We start from the raw sequence: 24,178 nt of genomic DNA, 5'->3' as shown, positions 1-24,178 counted from the left end.
AATATTAAATTAGTTGATAATATTACTATTCAATTCAACTGGCCATTCTAAAACTTCTGCTCTAAACTGTCAGTTCTAATATATAGGTTGATTAAGCTCTAAATTGTCATCGATCAGGTATTGGCAAAGATGCAGAGAAATTGTCAGTCTCATACATAGCTCATTGAAAGGCAGTTTGCCAGAAGGAAATAAAATCCTTTTATTATGTGCACTTTAACCTAACAAATATGCTTCTAAAAATTTATCCGAGGAAAATAACTGTATAAGTCTGCAAAAATGTAGGTGTAAATACTTTTATCATAGAACTTATACAACTAACTATTAGGACAAATAGGGAATTAGTTAAATAATTATATATTCACCCAGCATGTATGTATAGAAGAATGGTGTAGTTCTATTTATTGACTTGAAAAAAATCACCACCACACAGTGTCTGTCTGTACATGCATACATAAAAACACACACTACAGAGGCACCTGGGTGGCTCAGTGGGTTAAGCGGGTACCTTCAGGTCATGATCCTGGCATCCTGGGACAGAGCCCCGCTTCAGGCTTCCTGCTCAGCAGGGAATCTACTTCCCCTTCTCCCTCTGCTCCTCTCTGCAGCTCATGCTCTCTCTCTCTCTCTCTCTCTCTCTCTCTCAAATAAATAAATAAATAAAATCTTTTTTAAAAATCATACACTACATACATGTGCACATGCATGTACACAAACATATACCACATACATTCTACATCAGTATTTAAATAAATATGGAAACATCTGGAAGACTATATACTATCATCAATGGTAAACATAAGGTATCGCTATGGATGACTCAAAAATATTTTTCTCTATCATTGAACTTTTCGTAGTAAATATGTATCTTGTCTTGAATTTCCAAAAAATAGGGATTCATGTGCAAATACTTTATTGAAGAAGAGCTGTCAAGAAAGAACTTGGAAGGAAATGAGATCATTCTTTCTCAGAAAGAACTTAGAAGGAAAAAGGAAGCAGAATAGCAAAGAGGAAGAAACTGAGCCAGAATGTCAAGCTTCAGCCTCATCCCATGGGAAGTTTTGGAGCAACACAGAGTAAGCCCTACCTCCACATCAGGAAGCCAGCTCTTTGTATGGACAGAGTCAGCCCTTGGTGATCAACTACTCCCAGGAGTGTGCATAAGTAACCTCCTGAGCAAAGGGGTTCCCTTGGGCTTAGGGCACTTCATTGGAGAGGGGAGCAGTTTTGTCAAGAGAAACCAACATTCATGGCAGCTGTGGGGAAAATGTACCAGACTGAAAAGGAGATCTGTGTAGGACACCCAGGCTTCTGCAGTCTCTACTTTGCACTGTTTAAAATTCTTGCATTAAATTCACTACATCCAGGGGAACCTGGGTGGCTCCGTGGTTGAGTGTCTGTCTGCCTTTGGCTCAGATCATGATCCTGAGATCCTGAGATTGAGTCCTACATCGGGCTCCCTCCAGGGAGCCTGCTTCTCCCTCTGCCTATGTCTCTGCATCTCTCTCTGTGTCACTCATGAATAAATAAAATATATTTTTTAAAGATTTATTTATTTATTCATGAGAGACAGAGAGAGAGAGAGAGAGAGAGGCAGAGACATAGGCAGAGAGAGAAGCAGGCTCCACGCAGGGAGCCCAATGCAGAAATCGATCCCAGATCCTGGGATCACGACCTGGGCTGAAGACAGATGCCCAACTGCTGAGTCAACCAGGCGTCCCAAAAAAAGTCTTTAAAAAAAATTTACTACATCCAGACACAGGTTCTTTAGAATTCTTTTTTGGTCTTAAGAACACATGAGTGGGAATTACATCCCTCCATACCCCCTAAAATTGATTCTAAGACCATAGCTGAGACTCATCATCTCTCTCATCCATCATCCTTATTAGATCCTCCTCTTCCTCTGACAGTAACTTACTTCTGGTGGTATAGATGTCTTGCCTAGTGGTCTGACCTATTCCCAAGGAGCCTGATCTCATGGCTAGCAAAGTTGTTTCCCTTTCTCACAAACTATCATGAGAGTACTCGATGCCCAGTGGGTCATCTGGCTGACAAACATACTCCCTCCTTTTCCTCACTATGTAGCAGCATCCCTACTTCCCCCAAACAATCAGGGTCAGTAGCCTGGCCTTTACAGTGACTACCTGTTTTGCCTACTAGCCTGCTGGCATAAAAATCCTAAGTGACCAATAGCAGCCATAGTTTTAAGTTTAGTGGGACTCTGGTGCCCCTGGGGAAAGTGTGAGACCTACAGAGCCTAAAGTTGCTAGGAGAGAAGCAGACTGTTCTAGTGGGACATCGAGAATGACAGTGAATGAAATCATTCCTCCCTCTACCACATACTTCGGCTCCCTGCTTACTACTTATCAAAATCTTTTAATATCCATTATTTTAAGGTACATACAGAAAAATGGTATTATCTTCCAAGCTGGCATCTCTGCCACTGCTTCAAGCGACACCTACTTTTACCCACACCTACTTTCCCATACAGTTGGTCCCTTAGTCTGAGGCAGTATCAGTCATTGCTCAGAAGCATCCCAGGGTGTTAGGGTGGGGATAACCATCAGAGCAGAGCTTGAGCCATTAGCACCTAGCACTCCCAGCAGCTGGAAGATAGATACAATGGCCCAGTAAAATAGATCTGAGCAAGAAACCAAGAAGTATATGACTTCTATAATTAGAAAAATAGCAAAAAAGCTTTAAAAATATTTTATATTCAGCTATATTTTTAGAATGCTGTACATCTAAAATGCTTTAAAGTGTAAAGGTGTTTATTGTCCTCATTTATTAATTCATTTATTTATATCATCATGGACTTACAGATATTTTATACTTTGGGTGATAATTCAAATAAATTATCTCTTTTTCTCAAATTGTTCTACCTTTGGCCACCAGGAGCTTTTCAGTTGGTTCCTGTGCTTCTTTGGAATACCACCATACATGTGGGTGCTTACTTCAGTTTTTTTCAGTGAGCATATGTATTTTTATTGAGATATGATTCATATAACAAACAAAATTTACCATTTTGAAGTGTACACTTGTGTAGTTTTTAGTATATTCACTCTATTGTGCAACTATCATTTCTAATTCCAAAACATTCCATTACCTCCAAAATAAATTCTATAACTATTGACAAGCCAATATTCTCCCTTCCCCCAGGTCCCGGCAACCAGTAATCTATGGATTTGCCAATTCTGGCCATTTTATATAAATGGAAGCAAACACAAAGTGGCCTTTTGTATCTAACTTCCTTTACTTAGCATTATGTTTTCCAGATTCACCCATAGTGCACCATGTATCAGGACTTCATTCCTTTTTATGGCTCAGTAATATTCTATTGTATGATGTATCATATTTTGTTTACCCACTCAGCCTCCAGTGGACATTTATGTTATCTCTACTTTTGAGCTAATATGAAAAACACTGCTATGAACATTTTTGTGCAGGTTTTTGTTTGTGCATTTCTTTTCAACTCTCTTGGGTGTATACCTAGGAGAGGAACTTCTTGGCCACCTAGTATTTCTATGTTTAATTTTTGAGGAACTAGAATATAAATTTAAGTCCATGAAACATCATTATTCAGCACTATTTTCTCACTGTCATGTATCATTTATAACTTTCTTGCCAAAGAGAATTTGAGATGGTTCAGATTAGAAATGTAAAATACACATCTTTAAATGTTTATTTATTTATTTGAGAGACACAGAGAGATAGCAGGAAATAGCAGAAGTAGGGAAGAGAGGGAGAAGAAACAGGCTCCACGCTGAGCAGGGAGCCTGACATGGGGCCTGATCCCAAGACTCTAGGATCATGACCTGAGCCAAAGGTAGACACTTAACCAACTGAGCCACCCAGATGCCTCTCAATATTATAGTCATTTTAAAAATTATTGTAGTAAAAATATCACAAGATATGTAATATATGCATAAGTCTTTCTTACTCTTTTGGGGCTATGGGTCCTTTTGAGACTCAAATGGAAGCCATGGAGCTAGCTTAAGGGAATCTGATATTCAAGATTGGGAGGCCCTTATATCTTGAACATGGGATAAGATGGATTCAGTAAATGAGTATTACATTTGATTTGGAAGTTTCCAGGAGCTAGAGAGCTCCTCCCACAATAGAAAGGAGATCCCACCTAGTGTCCCTAGCTCCTTGTTTCACAGCTGTCACCCAACTATAACTTTACCCTACAATTTAGCAGAGCAGAAAGCAGAAATACAACTGCATAATTTAAAACTGATCTTAGGAAATCTCTACTCTTAAAAGTTCATGGGCACAAACCAGTCTCAGAAACCTAAGATTAACTGGCCCAGTTCCCTGCCTGGAGTCTGCCTGCCTCCATGCTGCAAAGATTAGCTTACTCACACCATCTGGAATGTTCCCTGCCACATCCCAGTTTAGAGTCTATGTGGACCTGCTCACCAGTCCCAGAGAGGAGGAGGTTCTTCCTTTCCATGGTACCTAACCTAAATTATTTCCTATTACTGAATTGACCTCTTCTCAGAACTGACAATTCTTTCAGGGTATATTCTGGCACAATGATCCAGACAAGACAATCTCAACTGTCAACAATTTCTTTTCCCATCAGACTTACTTAGTTTTAAATTCCATTGCATTGAAACACTGACATCCAGTCATTTGTTGACCCTGGTTGGCACCAGTCAATAAAAGCCACTTATGCACATCAATGTCCAATTCTACATTCAGTGACATCATGTTGTTTAGTTTTAAATGGACCATTGCAGAAGTAGTTACACCATGGGAATTGGCAAACATTACACATCAGGGCTTTTTCCCCCCAAAGAGCCAACTGTTAAATCCTTACCAGCATACCACGACTGACACCCTAATCCTACACACCAAATCTTACCCAGTTATTCCTTTTACGCAATGCTCCATCTAGCACCGTGCCTAAATATTTCACAAACACATACTTCAGGACTGTCTCCATTTCACAGATAAGAAAAGAGATTTAGAAACACTAAGCGTCCAAAGTTACACAGCTAGTAAGTAGCATATGTGAAACTCAAACTTAGGTCTTTTTGAGCTCCAAATCTACATATATGTGTGCATGATTTATACAGTAATGTTCTTAAAACCACTCACTAGTATGGTATGAAAAACATTACATATATCTATATAAACTTGTGCATTTGCGTCCTATACCTAGGCTGAAACACAACAAAAAAAATAAGTTAGAAAAGAATATTTCTTTGATGGTAGTTGCTAGAACAAGGCAGCTCTACTGATCTTGCAAATTAATTTGGGAAAAATTTTTTATCGTAAATCCCTTTTTGCATGCTATCCCTCATCACCTGAGGGATTTAAAGACTAATCTGAAATTATCTCATTTCATATGAATTTCTTCTTATTCCCTCCTCCTCGATTTATAGCTCCCCTTTATACCACTGTTTTAGGCTCTTTTATTCAAGGATCATTTTCAGTGTTGATTTGTGTCTTTTTCACTATACTGTGAGCACCCAGGTGATACTCATCCTGTTCCCTTTCAGTTCCTAGAACAGCACTGTGCATAGTCACGTCTCAATAGATAGTTGCTGAAATGAAATGAATTCATCTCAAAATGACCCCAAAGAGCTGATATTTGTTTTCATTTGTTTTATGACCATCCCTTTCACCTTGTCACAATGACAACCTATTGCTTCCATATTCAATACTCACCTTTTTTTCTAAAGTCATAACACCCTGTAAGTTTTAGCATCAAATCACATATAGGGCAGAAATGCTATTCAAGACACTGGGCACTCTGTCTACTTGCTATAACATGTAGCACAACCCAAGAGTTTCTGTCAAGTATTACTTTACTATTTCCCTGAAGAGAGTTACACAGTTTATACTTCCTCTAAACAATTGCACAGAAGTGTCCCACACTCAGGAGAATTTGTATTATGGAAATATTTTATCTCCTCTGTCTAAAATTATATATTGCTAACATGTGAGTCTATAAATCATAGAAGGTCAGAAAGAAGCATTATTAATATATGTTTTAGTATATTCTAAGTCTTAGCAGTTGAGTCAAAGAAACTGTATTTGCCAATAACCTTAGCCATCAATGTTCTTGTCTCTAAAGATCCCTGAAGCATCAATCATTATATTCCACCACTGGACCTTCTTACCTCCAAATATATTGTGTGTTGCCATATTTTGTTTTCAGGCCCCCTAGGATTGGAGGGTATAAGGTTCTCTACAAAAGTACTCAGTATATCATTAATCTGAATGTCTTGATACTTGTCATAAGGAACAAAATTGTTTTCTTTTCAATTTCAGCCGGTTAATCTTACCTAGAAGCCTTTGTACCAACCTACATCATTTTTCTCCCATCTCAACCTTCAAAGGGACTTCTGTTGTTGTTAGACTTTTATACTTTGTAGCCCTTACTCATAAATCATCTACTTAGGCCCATAATCATTTAATTTTCCTCTTCAGTTAACTCTCTCTAGGTAGTATAAATCAGATTATTACATTATGTATTTGTATAATTTTCCCAAAGCAAGTCAAAGAATTTCTTACAAACATGATCCCATGAACCATTCTCACAGCTCTAGATAGAAGATGTGAGGGAAAATAGATATGTTTAGTTATGGAGTAAAGTGAGCCATGGAACATTTCAATGACGCTAAATAGTATCCTATATAAACCAAACTGGCTAAATCTTAGAATATCAGGCTACTACACATGTTTCTATGGACAAGAGCATATGCATTCTGTTACTCTTGAGAATACGGTTTCCTGCGTGATTTCATAGAGCAGCACAAAAACACCATTTGCTCTGGTTCCTTTAGAAATAACTTGCTACAAGCCTCCAGCAAGTGGTTCCATGATGTATATTTGTTGGGATTGATCCCGGCCATTCTGGCCTCTTGACTGCCATCCTGGTTCTAGTTCAGGCTGAACAATGCTACACATCTTGAGATACGCAATAGAGAGAAATGGTTAAGAGCATTGGCTTTGCTCTTGGATATGAAACTCGGTTCCACTACTTGAACACATTCCTTCAAGCTCTTATCTTGCTGTTTCCTCATCGGCAAAAGGAAGGTTAGTGATGGTCCTCATAGGATTTCTGTGAAGGTGGAATGATAGAACACATGTCAAACCCCTGGCACTGTGTCTAGCCCAGTACCTGTTAAGGAACGTTGGCTATAATTACGATGATGATTATTTTTCTTATCACCAGCACTGCCCTAGCAAAACTGCTAATCTGCCAACAGTTACTGCATTGGGCAAATCCTACTTGTGTCCTGGAGAAGTATATGTAACCAGTTTTGTGCATTTTCTTCTCCCTTCCCTTCTCCCTATCCACAACTCACTTCTTTCCTTAATTTAACTCCAGAGAAAAAGACTTTAGCATCCAGATTTCCTCACCTCTAATCCAATACCCTAATTCTCCAGAATAAGGCCTAGGCATCTAACAGAGTAATCCAGGGATTTAAAAAAGAAAGAATCCTTTTTAAGAAGCAAAACATGGATTTGGATGAAATCTGGCTATCATAGCCTATGAACGTCCCTCAGGGCTGCTTTAAAAGAAACTACTTTTTGCCTTGCAGTACACAGACACCTGGGATTCTTTCAGCAAATTAGCAACGATGACTTTCTATTTTCTATCTCCTTGCCCTCACTAAAATCTGCTACTTGTCCTTGGAGGCCATTGACAAGACATGAGAAACACCTTATGGTCCAGACCATCTCATTTCCAAGTGCTTATTTCATGTAGTCCTGTACTTTTTGTGAACTAGATGGAACCACACAAAGCTTACAGATTTGCATTTCTAATTGAGTTACTCAAAATAAATTCACCATTATAACCTGATGTAAGGTATGAATTTATCATTCAAAGAGAAAAAACTAAAACAAACCAGCAAACAAAGACTTATAGTTTAACTGTAAGTGGGTTAGCAGCTCAACCAGGGCAACTGAGACAGTTAGGAGACCGAAGGACCCAAGGAGAGAAAAAGCTGATTTTTTTCCTCTGCTCCCTTTCCTGCTTCTGTTCTCACTAGGACCTGTACCTCTGTATAGCCTTAATGTATATCCTCATTGTAAGGGACAGGAAGTTAGTGATTGCTCTGGAGTCTTCCAGCACATTAGATTACACCTTATCTCAGGAATGGATGGGCAAAGCCAGCATGTCATATTCCAGGACACTGGTGCTCACTAGATGTCAACGTCAAGACCTCCTGGCTCCAGGGAATGAATGACTTATGACAGACACCTGGACCCTGTACCTGTTCAGAGCAGTTCCTAGAAGCCTAAGAGGACATATGCACCAGACCACAATCATCAATAAAAATCCCAAAGTTGAGACTCATGCCCCTTGCCTTTCTGAGTCTCTGAGACCCTCCATCTGTATCTGCTCTCTCTCTCTCTCTGTACCTTCAGTAAACTCTGCTCTCACTTCCTGTTGGCTTGCATTCGATTTCCAACCTGAGTGAAGCCAAGGACCTTCTTGACTGGTCCTGCAGGACCGCCCCCTCTGGGTCCTTGGATGTGCCCTGACTGCACCACAGTGATGGTGATAAAAAATAATGATAATGATAACAATATTCCTTAGCAAGTATCATGAGAGACATAGTGCAGGATGCTCCACATGCATTTTCTTATTTCATCCCTGTCTGAAATGCTCCTGCAGGCATAATTCAGAAAACAATGTTACTCAGTCTCCATTGAGTGGCATTCAGGCACCTTTCAGAGGTTATTAATCCCTGTCCAGAGATTGTCTTCACTCTCAGAGGCCAAAGTTAGCTTGTCAAATTAAAAGGGGCAGGAGAATCAAAGATTCATTGTCTAGTTTCCCGTATATTTAAGCAAATAGAAGATCAAAACTTCCTTTAATGACTCAGGTTTTAACTCCAAAATCCAACATGGGAAAAAAAACAACTGGATTCTATTATGTCTTCTAGCTCAAAGTCTTCACTAAAATTCCAATTGGCTACAGTCTAAATGTGGGTTTCCTCATCCTGTTTCTAGTTAAACATCTATGCAATATAAAGATGGAAATGTCTGGATATTGAGTCAGGGGCTGATTTAAAAGTAAAAAGCCATGAGAGGAATGGCCACTTATTGGATAAAAGGTTGAACTATAACAGGGTTCACAACAGGGACAATATTGCTCCCCCGGGGAGCATCTGACAATGTCTGCAGGCATTTTTGGTTGTTAGAACTCAGAGCAGGGGGGACTGCTGGCATCTAGTGGGTACAGAACAGTGATGCAACTAAATATGCTCAATATAGAATGCATAGAACAGTCTCAAAGAATTCTCCAATCTAGATTGTCAATCCTAGCCTAGAAAAATGTAAAGTTCCTTCCCACAAGTATATTCCAATTCTCTAAAACTCCTCCAAAGAGACAGTTATACACCTCTCCTCCATTGTAACCAACTCTGCACTTTCACTCTTTTTCAGGCAAGGATTACTATGGATCAAGTGAAAAATGGGCAGGAGGTGGGGAGGAGTGGTGAGAATCAGTCTTTCTTTCTGGGTGGATGTGAAGTGTCCAACGGGGAAAGTCAAAGGTTGGAATTAAGTAGATCTTGAAGAGATAGGGAGAGAATACAGGACTGGCCCTAGAGAACACGGTGAACTTTGTGTCCCTATCCCCTCCATCTGACCCCAGTTCCTTTTATCTGGCTGCTTTCTCTTCCTGGCATGTCACTCTCAGTTTTTGCTGTAGGGTGTTCCCCTTGCAGAGGCTACTAAATACCGATCTCCTCAATGCTCTTTTAATCAAAGAAACCAATCTTCTATTGGATAATATTTGTCCAGAATGTGTCCCATATGAAAGGAGGACAAAAATCAAGACGGGGCAGGTTTTTATCCAAACCTAAGCTAAATGTTTACATGCACTATCACAATAGAAGCAAGACAGGTACCCTCAGCCTTGATCTATGGTGAAGTGCCTGACATGCCATACAACTAAGTAACTGACCTAAGATCATATGGTTAACCAGTGGTAAAGGTGAATTCAGATCTTTCTGTTCCTAAAGCCATGCCTGCCCTTTTCACTTTAACACATAGCTTCTCAGGTCACATTTTGCCTTCTCTCTATGAACTGGTGCATGCATCTAGAAATCTCTGAAGGGCTCATCATATGGTAGTAATTATAAACATACAACCATTTTGGCTTGACACATCTTCCAGTGGGTAGGTTCATCAATGCCCATTAATCGGGTCAAGTAGGCATGACATTCAACCACCTATACCTAGGTATCATAGGTGTATCATATGTAGATATGTAGTATCTAAAGTATCATACCTAGAAGGACTTTGAATAATTCAAGCATACAAGTCTTCCTAAGACCAACTGCTCTATATGTTGGCAAATTGAACTCCAATTAATAAATAAAAAAATAAAATTTAAATTAAAAAAGACCAACTGCCAATCAATACCATTTATGATTGTAATCGTAAGCTAAAGCCTGACCTGCTTTAATATATCCAGCTCATAAATGGGACATCAGTTCCATACTGATCTTGTTTGACTCTGAATCAAGTCACTCTTCTCTCCTTGAACTTCATAAATGCAATGAATTGTATATCTATAAGCTGTTTCCTTAGAAGGCATGAAGGAGAAAGTAGCTTTCTGTGCTCAAAAGGTAATACCTAGAAGGCACAAGGGCCTCTAAAAAGCTCTATCTTTATCCCATAGGTTCTTAATTCATTAGTGGGTTTCAAGAGGCCCATGTTTATACAATTTCATACAAGTATGCATTTTTTCTTCATAGATTTGATGAAAGCTTTCTTCAAATCCTCGAAGATAACCACGGTACCTAAATTTAGAAACCATACTCTCTCCTATCCTATAGAGCTTGTCCTATAATTTCTGCTCTTATTCTATTGTCCTGAATCACAGTATAAGGATTTCACTCCTCACTACTAGCCTCAGGTACTGGGTACATGAGGACAGGAAGCATCCTTGGATTTAGACTCTCTATCACTACATGCCCAAAAGTTCTGGGGATCCCACGGTCTATCAAAAAGCCATCTCTGAGTGCAGGAAGAGAATTGGCCTATTAATAATTGATGTTTTAAGTTGAAAGTGGTAGAGTAAATGTGACTTCCTTCAACTTGTTTCTGGAATCTCTGTGGGAATTCAGAAAATTCAAAACTTCCTGTGTACAGTAGCAATCATGCCTTTTGGCAGTTCTTTTTCCACAAAATAGTCACTTTTCTATGCTTAAAATATTAAGTATCTTAAAATGGAAAGAAACCTTAAATATCTTACCTCCTAATCAGATCAGAAATTTGATCAATCTTTCAATCTCTCTTGCTGACAGGGTTATCCCACCTACATCTGGAACCTCTCAATATAAGGTCTTGACTTGGCTTTAAGGCAGCCTATTCCATTATTATTTTTTAATAAAATAATTTTTTATTGGTGTTCAATTTACCAACATACAGAATAACACCCAGTGCTCATCCCGTCAAGTTTCCCCCTCAGTGCCCATCACCCACTCTCCCCCACCCCCCGCCCTCCTCCCCTTCCACCACCCCTAGTTCATTTCCCAGAGTTAGGAGTCTTTATGTTCTGTCTCCCTTTCTGATATTTCCCACACATTTCTTCTCCCTTCCCTATATTCCCTTTCACTATTATTTATATTCCCCAAATGAATGAGAACATACACTGTCCTTCTCCGATTGACTTACTTCACTCAGCCTATTCCATTATTTTAAAGAGAGTCCAAAGTATGCAGATCTTCATTCTGTTGAGTTACAATCTGAACCCACATAATATTTATTCAGTGTCATTTATTTAAAAATATTTCTTGAGTAGCTACTTTATGGCAGGTACTATGCTAGGCCAGGGAGGTAATAATGCAATTGTGGCAGACACTATTTCTAATCTACTAGAGATTAACATCTAGCTAAGGACTGTGAGCCAGAGGGATACCCTCCCCCACAGGACAGTCTCAACATCTGAGATGGATGATCAGGATCCCTCCACTTGTGTCTCTTTTCTAGGTGCTATATATTCATTTCAAGTGTTTTACAGACTATTTCATTATCCCAGTCAGCTTCTTTCCACATTTCTCAGTGGTCATCTGAATAATCTGTCACCTAGAATAAAATGCAATACTCAAGCCTGGTGAGTCTAAGACAATAGATTGATTTATTGGACAGAGCCTAGATTATGTATTTCATAAAACTTCCCCCAGATGATACTGATGCTCTAATTAATTTATGTTGGGTAAAGAGAACAGTGGAACCCATGAAGAATGCCAAGGTGACTCTCCAAAGACTCAGCCAGCCAAAGCAGAGTCCATTATTCTCACCCACCAGTACTGCTATTCTTGAATGACAGCAATGAGCCTCCACCACTGGAGTCATGTCACCACTTCTGAGCTAAGCATCCCTGCTAGGTGTAGCATCCATGTCAGCTCCAGAATCTAAATCCAATCATACCCTCTGCCCAGCGCTTCTTTCTTCACTCCCTCCAGATACAGATACCTAAAGCACTCCCCCAGTAAAAGTCCTCAACAAAAAAATTTCCATCTGTTTCCTGGGGGAATCTGGCCTAAGACAGAAATCCCTAGCGTGCAGGATTATATTAGTCCAATTCAATCAAGTTCTAGAGTTGAAATGGCTCTTCCAAGTTGTGACTTGGCATGGCAAGTGGACCAGATCTGTATTGCCTACATTGCCTAACTGGTGCCTGGGTGTGAATGTGCCTTTAGGCATGGCATCTCTCTTCAGCTGTTCACAAGTCCCAACAGATGAAAGGATTGAGTATCTAAGCCCTATGGGTGGTGGCCCACAACATCCATTACACTCCCTGAGTGACGACATAGAGCAGTTCCATCTACCTGTACTACATAAATAAAACTCGTGTGTGTGTGTGTGTGTGTGTGTTTAACCCTGAGATCTCATTGCTGATTTGTTATTGGCAGCACACTTAGACACTACACTGCTTAATAAACCTACTTCATAACATTGCTAGAAGAATATATGAAAATAAATGTAAATCACCTTATATGAGAGGGGCCTTATCCAGCTCTTTCAGTGTTTGCACTTCTCAGTTCCCTGCATGATGACAAGAGTTTCAAGAACTGACTCTATTTATAGTGTTACCTCCCCATTCCTTTACAGTTCTCAAAGTGTGTTCCCTAGACCAGCATCATCAGCATTATCTGAGAACTTACTAGAAATGTAAATTCTGAGGCCCATCCTGGACCAATTAAATTAGAAGCTCTGTTCTCCCTCTGCCTATGTCTCTGTCTCTCTTTCTCTCTCTCTCTCTCTCTGTATCTCTCATGAATAAATAAACAAGATATTAAAAAAAAGAAAGAAAGAAACTCTGGGCACAGAGTCCAGAAATCTGTGCGTTGACAACTTGTCTAAGTGATTCACATTAATGTTAAACTTGACAAGCACTGCTCTAACTCATTTTCTTAGTTTCCGAGATTACATTCCTGCCATCCAGGACAAAGCCATGAGGTCATGGAGTGTCCTTCTTGCATCTAGTCTCTTGCACTACTTTTTATATTCCTTCATTTTTATATATACTCCATGATCCATAGAAAAGTGTCTTTAAAAAAAAAAGTGTCTTTTTTTTTTTTCATAGACTATGCCCTCCTCCAGGGTAGGTATTAGCTATGTTATTTTTGCATAACCATTGCTTTGTATGGTTCTTTAAAAAATAATAATAAAAAGGGCTTTATTAACAAAAACCATTAACAAAAAGAAAAAGTCAGTTTCCAGGATGAGAGATGATATTGGCAAATGATACATCTAATAAAGGGTTAGTGTCAAAAAAACATTTTTAAAAAAATTATATAACCCCAACAGCAAAAAAAAAAAAGCAAATTATGTGATTTATAAATGGACAGAGGACCTAAATAGACATTTTTCTTTCTTTCTTTCTTTTTCTTTCTTTCTTTCTTTCTTTCTTTCTTTCTTTCTTTCTTTCTTTCTTTCTTTCTTTCTTTCTTTCTTTCTTTCTTTTTCTTTCTTTCTTCTTTCTTTCTTCTTTCTTTTTTTGTTTTTGTATATTTGCTTTGTTTGGTTCTTACACATAATGAATATTCAAGAAATTCATTCCATTAATAAATATGTGGCACATACTATTAGCCATGGATTTTTCTAGGTATATCAGAAAATTCATATTTATCTATTTATTTATTTTTAAAGATTTTATTTATTTATTCATGAGAGACACACAGAGAGAGGCAGAGACACAGGCAGAGGGATAAGCAAGCTCCCCACAGGAAGTCTGACATGGGACTCGGTCCCAAGAACCTTAGATCACGCTTTGAGCCAAAGGCAGACGTTCAACCACTGAACCACCCTCAAAAAACTCATATTTGACAAGAAAAGACAAATAACCTAAAAAAATGATGCAATAAACTGATGCAGATGCTATAGCAAAATATCATTAGTAATGATATTCTTTGTGTCTGGCACTCCCCTCAGTGGTTTGCATGTGTTAATTCACTTAGTCCTCACAGCAATCCCATAAAGTATGATTCTAGGAAAAGAATACAATGCATCCTAAGGAAAAATTATTCCTTTGTTTAGCTATAATTTTTAATGAGGCCTTTGGTTATGTAATGCAAGACCACAGGCCAATCTGGGGTAAAGAGGACAAAACAAAGGTAGCGAAAGTGAAAGATGATGTAAAAGGTTGTGTTCTTTGGAGGTTGATGTTTTGATAACCAATTTTGTTGTCTCCTGTGCATGAGTTGGGGGGGACAGAATACATAGATATATGGTAAATGTCTTAAAAATCAATAAAATCTTAGCCCAAAGACTAATTCTCTAAGGGTGATGTTTTAGACACTGGGAACAGGGATGGAGATATTGGGGTAAGGGGTAAGGGATCTTCAAATCACCTCTTCAAATCAGAGTGCCTAAGACAATCAGTCTGCTTTACCTTTAAGGTGGTCTTCCTGTCATTTTCCAAAACTATGGAAAACATTTCCTTCATGTGGCACTTCAAGCAGAAAATTAAGAAAGTTTGTCTTAAAATCTGAAATAGTTGTTGGAAAGTCATATTTTAATACTATTAATACATGGAATATTTCTTAGATTCCCTATCCTGAACTTATTTCTCAACAGATTCATGACTGGTGTTTGAATTATTCACCTCTATTTACACTGAGCAATTAATTCTCCCCAGTGTGATCTGACCATCTCTGAAAGGCTATATTATCAGGCAAGAAAAAAAATCCATAATATTGGGCAGCTAAAATGATTTTGTAATTAGCATGACATGGTTTTCTATAATGTCACATTAACTCTGAGCATGAAAAAAGACTGAATAATCGAGCTTGATATGTTAAGTAGACCCGTTTCCAGCACATGTGAAGGAAACCATGCATTATCCACCATGTTGCATATATCACAATGCCTACTGTCATCAGAAATACAAGGCTAGGAATCTTTGAATAATAGGAATCCTAGGAAATCACTAGTGTGGTAGATTGTAGCGATGTAGCGATGGCCCCAGTTCTTCACTTCTCCCTCTATCTACATGTAATTAGTAGTTCTACCCTTAAAGGAAGTAGAATACATTTCCTTCCCTCTGACTTAAGGTTTCGTCTCCGTGGGTTGCTTTGGTCAACATAACAAAGCAGTGGTGATAGTCACATCAGGCTTAGACTAGGCAATAAGAGGCCTTGTTTGGTTGTGCTTGCTTTCTTGACCTCTGCTGTCTCCATGAGAAAAGCATGCTCCACCTGCAGGTCCCAGGAGGAAGATGAAAGACTTGTGGATGAGAGCCACAGCAGGCAGCCATGCTAACCAGGCTCCTTCTAGGTGAGGCAAATCTATCCCCTCTGCAGGCGCAGTGTGAGAAATAAATGTTTATTGTTGAAAGCCAGGGACAGTTTGTGTTATTATGCAGCAATACTGTGGCCATGGTTGACTAATACCAGGGGGCATCTGTTTTTTGTTTCAAGATGACTTCAAATGCAAACTTGAAAGTCAGCAAATAATGATAACTGAGTTTCACCTTGAACTGTACCAAAAATTGGATAACCAGAAACAAGGAAACCAGAAACAAAGACTAAGAAAAATACATGGCTCCTTGAATTGGCTTTCATTTCAAAGATGATAACAGAGAAGAATCCAGTTCTCTCAGTGAAACTCAGGGACTACTGCTTGACACTTTTAATTAAAAAGACATTAAAAAATTAACACAGAACTCTTCCCACTTTGCTCCAGGGCAGCTCATGAAAGATTGCCTCTTCGCTATCAGAATGCATAATATCTATGTCCAGGCCCATCTGCTTCCCCTTCTACAGGAAAGATTGTGAATGTCAGTGCCTCCAGTGAGAAACTGTCCTGTCGAGGCTTAATTTCCTCAGCACTGATAACATAAAAGCAATCTGGCAGCATAAATTAGTGGATGATTCCAAAGCACACATTTTTGATCTTCTGCCATAAGCCTGACAGAAATCATAACAGTCAAACTATTTTTCACTACCAAGAACAGAAAGACCTATTTGAAAAAGCGCACTCCTGTTTTATCTTCTAAAAAAAAACACCTGTGAGATGCTGGGGGGTGGGGGTGGGGGCGTAACTTCTAGGACGGTGCTTCTAAAACACTAATCTCCATACAAATCACAGCCAGAGCATGTTTAGAGTAGATTCTGATGCAGTAGGGAGTGGAGGGAGTTCCAAGATGCTGAATTCTAAAAAGCTCCTGTAGGCGGCTAACGCTGCTGGTCCAGATACCTCAAAGGGATCGTTCTTCATCCATGAGCAATCTCTGTGCGATGAGGTTACCCTGAACTTCAGGACTGCCTTTCAGTACTAGGAAAGAGTATGTTGTAGTGGAAGGAATGAAGCTCAGGGTCAATTTAGTGGGTTAAGTAGCAAGATTTAAAGCTTGCCTATCTACTCAACCTGCCACATATTCTTAGGTGCTCTGCTACATGTCACTCAGATAAAATGGAAATAACCATTTCTTTGCAGATAAAATGGAAATAACCATCACACGAAAGGAGTTAATCTGGAGAAAATCTTGCTATGTGGTCATCGGTCAATAACGTGAGCTCCCATCTTTTAATACAGTAACATCTCAACCATAATCTCACTTTCCTAATTAACTGTTGTATGTTTGGAGGGGAGCTGATGCATGTTCTGCCTCCTATCTGTTTCTTTATTTGGACTGGGACAAAATGCTTCAATCATAAGGAGACATTGGAAACAAGACGTTCTGAGATGTTGAGATGGTTAAATGCTATTCATCTGATAAAACTTCATTAAAGGCACACTGTCCGCTGAAACTGATGGGTGCTTTAAAGTACACAAAGACAAGATTTCACACCCTAAAGGAAGCTAAATTTTAGAAAAGATCAGATTGCATTTTGTTTGGATGGTGTTATCTTTTTCTTGAATCTATTTAAGACTTCCCTGTATTCTGGGACTGAATATATTTCATTAGTATTGGCCTTGTGCTATTAAGAGGTATTGGGTTTTATAGAATTAAAAAACATTTTTTTTTCCTAGAAAGGGATTTTAGAAGCTGTCTTAACCAGTTAGTTGGTTATAAACAAACAGTTAAGTAGTCTTCATGCCTAACAAATTAGATTCTTCTATAGTTAAACAGTCCTAAATGTAAGTCACTGGTAAAATGTCTTCTGAAGTGATTAGGATAAATAAAGGTAAGTGGTATCAATGAATAGCTCTTAGTGTATATTTTTCAATGGGAGGAAATCGTTGAAATGATGGATTCTTGGAAATAACTTCTTAGTTGCTGATTAATCATGTACTACCACTAAACCTCATAACATTCATCTATAAAATGAAAATTAAGAGTATCTACTTTATATGATTTAGGAGGAACATAATAATTGTTCAATAAATAATGACAGTTACTTATTATTCCTTGATCACTTTTTTTGTACACTTTTCATATGATACCAGGTTTCTCAAGTCAATACAAGCTAGAAAAGTTGTTTCAAAGGCTTTTAGCTTGTAATTTCCCATGTAAAACACAAAGGGAATGTGGAACTCACTTTACATGGAAGTTTTTATTAAATTCAATCATTACTCTTTAGCTTTTCAGTACACTTTCTTTGTGGACACCTACTTACTTCCTTACAGAGCTCTTATACAAAGCATCTTATAGTCTTCTCCCCTGGAACTGGAAAGCCCCCACTTACATTCTGAACCACATGCCTAACCATGTACAGTCACCTGTGCCAGCAGCTGCTAGAGCTGGTGATAAGCCCAACAGGGCCCTTAACTAATAACAAAGCCTGAAGCTATGGAAAATCACATATTTGGAAAGCTTCTCAGGAAATGAATTGCAGAGATGTGAAACTGAGACCAGGGGTGGGATTTTTTTCCAACTCTGAATGCCAACCCTAGGCTTCTCTAAGTTGGCAGAGTTTGTAATTCAATTGTAAACACTCCTATTATATATCTACGGAATTGTAACTGGATTATACCAAAGGATAGCCACCCCATGTACCACTTTACAATATTAGAAGAAGGTCAAAGAGAATGTGGGAATTTGAGAATTTTTATGTTTTTGCAAGAGTTGTTTTCCTTAATGGACATGCTTGAGATTCCTAGTGTAATCATTTGCCTCCATTTATTAAACACCTACTGTAGTCTAGATACATAATAACATTATGAAGTATGTACAGTTTTATCATGCCAATTTACAGATGAGAAAACTACAATTCAGAAGGGTTACGTATAATTTTGCCCAGGTCAGAAAACTGTGAACTGGTAGAGCTGAGATTTATACAGTCTCTGCAACCTCGGGATCAGTACTGGCTCCAGCATATAAAATTGTTTTTATAAAACCACACCAATATATTAAGAAAGTGTCCCCTTTTCATTTGGAAAATCAACTTTAATATTGATGAAATAGGAAAATCAAATAAATGACAACCTCTAGACCACCTCTAATTGCCATTAAAGTTTCTCCCTCCAAATCTTTTATGAAAGTAGCACAAGAAACATTTGGCTGATTGGAGTTTCCCATGTCATTCATAAACCCCTATCTAATCTGTAGGGAAAATAGTGACTTAATGAGTAGTCAAATATCAAGAGAGTTGAGGTCAAGGAAGAGGGTTAAAGAGCAGAGATCTTGGGGAAGCCTCAGAAGACAGTGGGTCATTGGGAAATGGAAGGCTCTATCTAGCAGGTCTATATAGCCATGGAAGAAATTTCTACGTGAGGAAGAATTTATTTTACTTGCAACAAATTTTTTAAAAAAATAGCTCCCTTAAAGAGATCTGCTTTGCTGAGAAAATATTTCCTTAAAATTTCTTCAGGGCAGGTTTAGGAAGGGAATGTGCAGGGGTGGTAGCCAAAGGAAGGAAAGATAAGGAGGAAGAATGTGGTAGACTAGAGGAAAAGGATGAATCTGAGGGGAGCTTAAAGAAAAAAAATGTCAGTTGGGGAGTATGCAGGATAAAATGCAGTGTGCTTCCTGAGGCGACCACTGCTCATGATCTCTAGGATTTTCAGTAGAGGCTGCCAAAAGTATTGAAACTGATAAAGAGGTGGGTTCCTTGTCATGATTGATGGCACTGGATGAGAGAACATCTGACTTTGGGTTACATCCAGAATATGTTAGCTAATCTCCAACATCACAAGAGAAAAGGACTCATGCTATACTCGGGTGTGGGGAGAATTAGATCTTTTGATTCCTCTGAAGTTGACAACATTTAAACCTGTCATGCCTCATGCCTTATACTGTGTTGGTAAGATAGCTCTGTCCTCATCCTATAGCTCCTGTTAGATGACAAAATAAATATGCCAAGGCAAGATTTACTTGAGAAGCATCTTTGTACATCCTGTGATGTCCAGTAGATATAATACTTGATACATTTTTACATTAATGAATAATTTAATAAATTAATGTTCCAATATATTTGGAATCCACATTAAGTTTATACCTATATGTCCTTGGGCAATTTATGTACCCTCTTTGAGTCTTCATTTCTCTAAGTGTGGAATTAAGATAATACCCACTTCATAGACCCAGTGTAAAGATTTAAAGGAATACTCTTTGCTTGTAGGTATGTATATATAAAATGCACGTAAAACATTTGGTACAGTACCTAGAATGTGGAAAGTGCACAAATCGTAGGTATCAGCTGCTGTGTTTATGTTATAAATATTTTTGAGATTTTGTTTTTGTTTTTTTACTTTTTTGAGATCTTGACTTCGATCTGAAGTACAATTCCATATATTGGAAATCAAGAGTTCTCATTATATTTCTGCCAGACCCCAAAGTTGATGTTCTCTTTTCTCTGTCTACCTCCTCATTCCTGTACCCAAATTTGATACCACTTAGAATTAAAATAAGTGTAAATTGGGTCCCTTCATAACTTCTCTAACAGGGGATCCCTGGGTGGCTCAGCGGTTTAGCACCTGCCTTTAGCCCAGGACGTGATCCTGGAGTCCCGGGATCGTGTCCCACGTTGGGCTCCCTGCGTGGAGCCTGCTTCTCCCTCTGCCTGTGTCTCTGCCTCTGTGTGTGTGTGTGTGTGTGTGTGTGTCTCATGAATAAATAAATAAAATCTTTAAAAAAAATAACTTCTCTAACAATTTCTTCCCATCTCCACACACACATATGTACCAGTACTTACACATTTTTGAAAAATTCAATATTTGAGACCATGTAGCATTCCTACCATCACATTAATCCCATCCCCTCTCTTCCTTTTCCCATTTTCCTCCACCTTGGAAAGTGACAGGAAAATCTGTTCTTTTAAGCAGTACACTGCTAGAAAGCCCACTAGGTCTAACCTTTCATTCTAAGTGCTTTTCATAACAAATATAGTTGTTTTTCCCAATGGAATTCTGATGAAACATTCTGATATGTTATCACTAACGTAATAAGGAACTCCCTGATGGTGAGTTTCACTAAGCCTATAATAAGTTTACCAGGGCAGCTACTGAGTCTTTTCCTTCTTTAGGGTTCTTCACAAGTAGATATAGATTAATGTGCTTGTGCAGAAGAGAGTCTATTTTTCAGCTTGTCTCATAATATAAGAGCTTGCATTTATAATAGGTGTTTTCATAAATGATCTCAGATAGAAGGAGCAAGACTCACCAAAGCTCAGAAAGCTTTAGATACCTAATTAGCAGCAGAGGAAAGACCAGAAATCGGATCTACAGACCCCTAGTTCCATGTTCTACCCACTACATACTACATTATACCCAATGTCCTAGTACAACTAAATAAACTTCTGTAGACCTCTGATTAGAGACCAGGAAGTGCCCTCCTTCCTGATCAAGGCTGACCTCAAAGTTCTAACTCATTTATTTCTATTTTAGTTCTTAAAAAAAAAAAAAAAAAAAAGACATGCTTTTCTTTTAAAATGATGCAGTGTTTGGAAACACCCCCAAGAAAGTTCTTTCCTTTTTTCAAAAATAAATCTCAAGGTCTGGTTTTGTTTGTTTGTTTGCTTGTTTTTGGTGAGGTTGCTCTTCAAAAGGACCTGGTGCACTTGGGTTGTGCAGCCATCTGCCACTACATGCTCAAGTATTGTGGTTAAAAAACTCTGGCCACCCTGCCTTTGATATAGAAGAACCACATGGGGTTGAGTCATATGCTGTGGAGAGAACACAGCTAATTATGGGATGTGCTGGGCCCAGAGAATATGTTAACTGCTACATAATTACACCTGCAATCCAAGGGGACAGAGTCATGGAAATCCAGTTAATATAAAGAAGTCAACATAAAAATACTCAATTCTAAGCCACAAACTACTGAAATATAGTTCCATTCTTGAACTTCTATTCACATGAACTTCCAAACTTAAGATCTGGTTTGTCATCAGGGATGTCCATGATCCTACAGCATTTTTGCAATTAAATAAAACATTGCTTTAACAATTCTGGGTTGTGATGGTTTGAATGAAGATGAAAGTTCTGGAGACACAAGACCTTGATTCTAGCTTCAGCTCTCCAACTAAAAAGGCAAGAGACCTTGTGCAAGTCACTTAATTTGGGGAGGGGGGGGAGGTTGTGGGGAGAGTGTTTGAAAGACTGTTTGAAGTATCCCTTCATGACATATAGAAATAGTCCATTTCGAAGGAGTTATTGAGCATCAAATTTATGTCAGGTAACTGTTTAGAACTCAAAGATGAATAAAACATAGTCTAATAGCTAGTTTCACAAGGTTATTACACTTTCTCTGAATGTTCTATAATTTAGAAAGCTCAGGACAGTAATAGAAAGTTTATCCTTTGGGCATTTTCTTTATTTTTTTGACAAAATTTCAACACAAATTCTGATCAAGGAAAGTAACTTCTCACGCTTAATGGATTAAGAAGTTGAATGGTGGGAAAACAAATAAAACTTCCACTGGCGGGATCCCTGGGTGGCACAGCGGTTTGGCGCCTGCCTTTGGCCCAGGGTGCGATCCTGGAGACCCAGGATCGAATCCCACGTCAGGCTCCCGGTGCATGGAGCCTGCTTCTCCCTCTGCCTGTGTCTCTGCCTCTCTCTCCCTCTCTCTCTGTATGACTATCATAAATAAATTTTAAAAAAAATTAAAAAAAAAAAAACTTCCACTGGCAATATTTCATGGCCACATTCAATGATGCCTAGACTGTACTCTACAAATTTCTCTCTATAGGACATACGTGTACAGGCTGAAACCAGAGAATAAATCAAAGGAACCTAAAAGAACCCTAGCACAATAGTGTATTATACAGGTGTATTTCTGTGCCTTTGTGTGTACATGTAACTATGTAGCCCTGTCTCTCAGGGGTAGTATGGTGTGACACAGTGGTGTTTCTTAACCTGGGATCTGAATTATAATCATCAATGGAGCCTAGGTCATATCATAAAGTTTTCATTCAGTAGATCTGCACTTTACTCATTCTGATACTTTGGCACCCCTACCAAGTTTACAAAAGAAATATGGGAAGGTTGTGGCCTTGAATTTTTAAAAAACTCTCTGGTTTGTATTTATTAATTTCCATATGGAAATTGTTTTGTAGGATATTAGGAGACTCCATAGTTGGTATCAGAGTTTGAATCCCTACTATGTTGATTAATTGACTGAAGGACTTTGGCAAATAACCTAACCTCTCTAAAATTCAATTTTGTTTATCTGTAAAATGGGGATAATATCCAGCCCAGTTCTGAGGATTAACTGACACAATTTATATACCTAGTTCTATTAGAGGCACTTAGTAAACTTCAAGGAATTATGATAAAGGTAATACTGCTGAAATGAATCTACAGACAGGGTTGTAATGGAAGAAAACATGATTTCTGAGGCACCATCGACTCTCAGTACTCTATAATAATGAAAAAAGGTTATTGTAGAAAGTAACATCATTAACAAATAATTTAAAAATCTCATTTTCCAAAATTAAAATCTTTATTGTTTTTCATTATAAAACACATATGTTCACTATAAAATTTTTAAATGATATAAATATGTATAAGGTAGAATTATAATTTTATCCTTCTCAACTCCAAAACTCAATGATTATTTTTTATATGTTGTTAGGTATGTCGGTGTGTGTTTAACAAATTATTTTAAACAAAAATGGATCATGTTATATACGCTGTTCTACAGATTGATACAGCTCTGTTGAATAATATATCCTAAGCCTTTTATGCCGTTACATTTTACAAACAACCTTTCATTGTTTTAACATGATGCATAATATGCTATATGGATATACAAGAAATATTTACCAACCTGCTTGAACATTTAGATTGCCTGCAATTGTTTTTTTTAAGATTTTATTTATCTATTTGAAACTAAGAAGGAGGTGGAGAACATGAGGGGTGGGGAGGGGTAGAGGGAGAGGGAGAAGCAGATTTCCTGCTGAGCAAGGGGCCCTACATGGGGCTTGACCCCATGACCCTGAGACCATGACCCAAATTGAAGGCAGACACTTAACCAACTGAGCCACCCAGGCACCCCTTGCCTGCAATTTGTAAATCACAAATGCTATAATAAGCAAAGACTGTACTTTGAAGAATGGTATCTATTTTCTTCATTCTTCTAAAAATAGATTAAAGCATTGTTGGAAGGAAAGAAAAAGTGAAAACTTTATTAATTTATCTACTCATTTGGTGTGTATAATGTTAACATATTTGTGAGATTTTTTGGTTAAATTTTACTGGTAACTTTCCAGAATGAGGCTTAACTGGATTGGACAGCACTCTTGGAAGACATGTTGGTATAGCCTTAGATAAAAGCTACAGAATCCAATAAAACTGGCCTTCACTG

At 38.3% G+C, this 24,178-nt stretch overlaps 2 long non-coding RNA genes across 2 annotated transcripts in view; both read right to left on the bottom strand.

The window, feature by feature from the left end:
• Positions 1 to 24,178, bottom strand: part of LOC119865399 — a 259,911-nt gene that overhangs the window by 83,865 nt on the left and 151,868 nt on the right. The window lies entirely within an intron of this gene.
• The window catches only part of LOC111098532, a 109,777-nt gene continuing 92,424 nt past the window's right edge, over positions 6,826 to 24,178 (bottom strand). The window contains exon 7 of the long non-coding RNA XR_005368585.1: positions 6,826 to 7,075. This is a non-coding gene — a long non-coding RNA (uncharacterized LOC111098532). The remainder of the gene's footprint in view (positions 7,076 to 24,178) is intronic.

The sequence above is a fragment of the Canis lupus genome, chromosome 13 (assembly GCF_011100685.1).
Source record: "Canis lupus familiaris isolate Mischka breed German Shepherd chromosome 13, alternate assembly UU_Cfam_GSD_1.0, whole genome shotgun sequence".
In the NCBI taxonomy this organism is placed as follows: domain Eukaryota; kingdom Metazoa; phylum Chordata; class Mammalia; order Carnivora; family Canidae; genus Canis; species Canis lupus.
Note: the sequence above shows the minus strand (reverse complement) of the source record. Positions and strands in the feature narration are given on the sequence as shown.